The sequence below is a fragment of the Octopus bimaculoides genome, chromosome 1 (assembly GCF_046866305.1).
Source record: "Octopus bimaculoides isolate indiv1 chromosome 1, ASM4686630v1, whole genome shotgun sequence".
NCBI classification, from domain to species: domain Eukaryota; kingdom Metazoa; phylum Mollusca; class Cephalopoda; order Octopoda; family Octopodidae; genus Octopus; species Octopus bimaculoides.
In genome coordinates, this window is record NC_142928.1 from 108,508,250 (window position 1) to 108,512,802 (window position 4,553).

At 32.4% G+C, this 4,553-nt stretch overlaps 1 long non-coding RNA gene across 1 annotated transcript in view; it reads right to left on the reverse strand.

Annotated features, from left to right (window-relative positions):
- Positions 1 to 230: 230 nt before the first annotated feature.
- Positions 231 to 4,553, reverse strand: part of LOC149137675 (uncharacterized) — an 8,950-nt gene continuing 4,627 nt past the window's right edge. The window contains exon 2 of the long non-coding RNA XR_016242746.1: positions 231 to 2,587. This is a non-coding gene — a long non-coding RNA (uncharacterized LOC149137675). The remainder of the gene's footprint in view (positions 2,588 to 4,553) is intronic.

Below are 4,553 nucleotides of genomic sequence, written 5' to 3' on the forward strand. Positions count from 1 at the left end.
TCGAGAAAGAGTATATATAATTGTAATTTTCATACCTTTCCCATTAGAATTGTCGACAAAGCATAAAGGGAAAAGACTGATGGCAATCTCATAAAACATGGAAAATATCTTTTGCTCTTAAGCACTCACTTGCTTCCAAAAGGAACACCATTGAGATCGATATCAATATTCAAAATAACAAAATAAAAAAGACAAAATTCAGACTGTAAAAAAATCACTCAAAGCGTATATAGAAAAATATTGATTTTATTTGAAAATAAATTATTTACAAGGTTTAACGTGATTTAATTTATATTTACATTTTTCAAATAAATACCCATTTACTCGTCAATCATTAAATAGCGCACAACTGAGATAGATATGAGAGTGAAGAACTGAGATATGAGAATACAATGCGAATAAATACTAAATGTAATACAGTTTATATTTATTCGAACTGCGCGCTGAAATGTTTTTACATAACTATCATTTACTTATAAATATTGACTAGAAAATAAAACTTAAAAATTTTTTTTACATACAAATTTCGAATGTGCTTGTTTGGTTTGAACTTTTAAATTAATATAAATATTTGTGCATATCTGTGTGTTCGTTCGTTTGTTTGAGCATGTGTGTGAGAGGATATGTACGTTAAGAATGAATGTGAAATGAAAATAGTAAAAAAATGCTAGTTAAAAAAAAAGTGAAAAATAATTTAGGGTAATTTTCTCAAAAGCTCGTTGACAAATGAATAATAATGCATAGAAGTTCTTTGATTCAAATCGGATGTGAACAAGTCAATAATGAGCATAAGCTTAGGATAAACATTATAACTGACAAGACACATTCACCGATGATAGCGAAAGGAGGGTAATATACATACATACATACATACATACATACATACATTACATACACACACACACACACACACACACACACACACACACACACACACACACACATATATATATATATATATATATATATATATATATATACATACATATACATATATATACACACACACATATATTAATATAAACTTCTATGTGCAATGTAATACCATAAAGGAAAAATATGATTGTCACTGAAGGCGACTAATGGTGTCAAGACACCTACATTGCTAGAAATAAGAGAATTCCTTAAACGAAAAATCCAGTTTCGGCTATTTCTGTAGCCTTCATGAGTAAGGACCACTCGCTCAGCAGATTGTGGGCCAATCCTCCTGTCAGCATATATGTATTTACCTTAAAAATTTATGGGTGATTTAGAGGATCGCTAATGTGTATAAAAAAATTATTCTAAAAAGCTATGTGCAATGTAATATCACAAAGGAAAAATATAATCGTCACTGAAAGCGACTAAGGGTGTCAAGACATCTACATTGCTAGAAATGTGAGCTAAACTGCTCTAATGCTGTAGAAAAAGCACATAAACGAATACTTATACGCTCACTGGAGCTACAATCTCCCAAAACACCGACTCGAGAATCCCTTAGACTGAACGTCCAGTTTCGGCTATTTCCATAGCCTTCATCAGTAAGGACCGCTCGTTCGGCAGATTCTGAGTCAATTCTCCTGTCACCATATATACATTTACCTTTAAAATGTATGTATATAAATATATGTATATTGATGTAATTTCTTCTGAAGTGTTCTGTGTGTGTGTGTGTGTGTGTGTGTGTGTGTGTGTGTGTGTGTGTGTGCGTGTGTGTGTGTGTGTGTGTGTGTGTACGTACGTATGTATATTAATATAATTTCTTCTGAAGCGTTCTGTCTCTGTTTTTGTATGTATATATATATATATATATATATATATATATATATATATATATATATATATAAGAAATAAGAAAGGAGAATGCCACAATAAATATGATATATAATAAATACTCATGCAGTGTTAGCACAATAAATGCCTCTTTTTACAAAATAATGCTCACAAAATCTACCGAACAACAATACTAGTACGAACGTAAATATTAATGGCGGAAACAACGACTTTACTTATGAGGTTACCGAACTAAAGGAAAATCAAATTAATACCGCAAGATAATTTGTTTGTTAATTTGAATATAAACTAATTCTAAAAGAAAGTACACTCAACTTTGAAAGTCTTTATGACGATATTATAAATGCGGTTTAAATATTGGCGTATTTAAAAGGGTTAAGTTGAAGGTTGTCATATCGACCCAAGAGCTCAACTGATAGTTTATTTTATTGATCCTGAAAGGTAAAGTTGATCTTGGAGGAATTCGAACTCAGAAAGTAAAGATTCGGAAGAGATGTTACTAAGCATTTAGCCCGACGCTCTGTCGATTCTCCAAATTTACCGACTTGGACAAAATTATAAATATGGAACGTATTGATTTCAATCAGTGCACCAAAGACTGTGGTGCGCCATGGAATGTATATTTCCAGTTGTGTAATGCAGATATACGCTTATACCAACTACTTTCTGATCTTTATAGGTGAAACATATTTAAATCAGATTTCATATATGTGAATTCTTCGCAAAATAAAATACCAATAGCTGCACGAAATGGACATGATGAAATTAAAATTGTTCATGCGTAGACTCAGCAGTCTGAGTTTTCGTTTCAAATCTGAATAATAGAAAGAAAGCGTAAACTTTAGTATAATTATTATATAATTATTTAACTTCGATGAAAAGAATAAAGAAATTAAACATTACAGTCACAGAAAAGGATTAAACTATCAAGTGATAAGCGGATACTTAACTGTTTGTACATTAAATTTAGCATAAAATTATACCAAAATATAAAGCTTTAAACCCATATAGAGGAAAATTAATAAATTGTATTTTTTATGACTTGGTCAGAGTTATTAATGATGAATATGAAACGGTTTCAGTTGGAAATTGTAGTTGAATAACGAACAGCATTCATTGAGAACCTCCTCCTATTTCACAAAACAACACAGGCTTTAGTTCATATAATTATATTCATGTGGAATTTAGATTTTGTGGTAGGTCATGTCTTATCCAAAGGTTACAACAACTACGTTGAAAGAAAAATGTTTCCAAAATGGAATCGGAACCGAATGGCAGCTGAACTGGCTCACCGATATCTTGACTGTCAAGAAGGTACTAGTTTTTTTTTGTTTTTCATTTTTTGAATAATGTTCCGCTTTCTTCACATGTCTCTCCTCCTCCTATCATCCTTTTTATATTAAAACCCACAAGCTCTGCAAAAAAAAAAAAAAAATTCCCAGACCTTGTCATTCTTTCACAGAATGTCGGCCCTCTGGAATGCCTTCCCTGTTCATATCTTTCCTCTAAGTATTGATTTGCAATGTTTCAAGAGGAACAGTAATAGTATTGGTTTCCCCGATACAAGCGGGCATGCAAGAACCATGGTCACAATCCTGTCCCTCATACATAACAAGTAAAGTATAAAGTGCTGAGCACTGCCTTCCAGGATTTAGTTGATAATATTCATCCCAATACTTGTTTCAGTGTTTCAGTGTGGTACTAAATTTATCAATCTCTAATTATCAAACCGCTATGTTATTGGCAATAACAAATACAGCACCAACAGTGGTACAAACACTGACAAATGCATAGGCATATTATATTATATTATATTATAATTATATTATATTATATTATACTCTATGGAGCATAACCAGAACATGTTCCCTTCTGGATGATATTACTTAAACAATGTATTATCTGAAGTACATTAAAAAGCGTAATTCAAGATAGTGGTGCTGCAAATAATATTTCACTAATACTTAAAAACTCTGTGATCAATATTGATTGTATCAGCTGTCGTCTGGGTAACTAAACCTTCGTCCTTCACTATTTAGCTATCTCCCTCATTTTGACCGATTACAGGATTTAGTTTTGTACAGACGTTGGTAGGTGAGTCTACATATTCTACAAGAGTATTTTATACTGATTCTATAAGTCTGCAATATATCTCTTGCGGGATTCAAGATAGGTAACAAATTAAAACTTCCAATCACAACTATGTCTAGGTTATCTTATGTGACACGGCATTCATTCATAGTTAGGCTTATCATAATTTCTTAGGCTCATACCGAGACAACATTTAAATTATAGGCATGGCCTGTTTTAAGCCAATTAGATTTGTTCAAATTAAGCCCTGCGCCAAGAGAAAGCCCCGCGCACTTTCTCGAGCGGAGGACGCTACGAATATTTAGTATATCATTGTGGCTAATGGTGGAGCTTGAAGCCCTCATCGCTTTTTGGTTAAGATTCGCGTACTATACGAAGCATAAAACATCAATCTTCAGCTTTTGTAGAATAGAAGGTTCTCCTAACAATTCTCTAATTGGGCTCCGCACTTCCTAGCACCGGACCTGGTTATAGGTACCAAGCACGAATACCCTTAAAACTATAAATATCATAAGTATAGGTATATGAATAACTGTTATAGTCTAATTTCCCTTGTGTGCACCATTTTCTATCCTATGATAAGTTTCTAATCTTCGAGCGGTTACAGCGTTAGAGCACGTTAAGATACCAATTCATTGTTTATAAGAAATAAAGTAGAAAAACCATTAAATTTTATTAATTATATAACA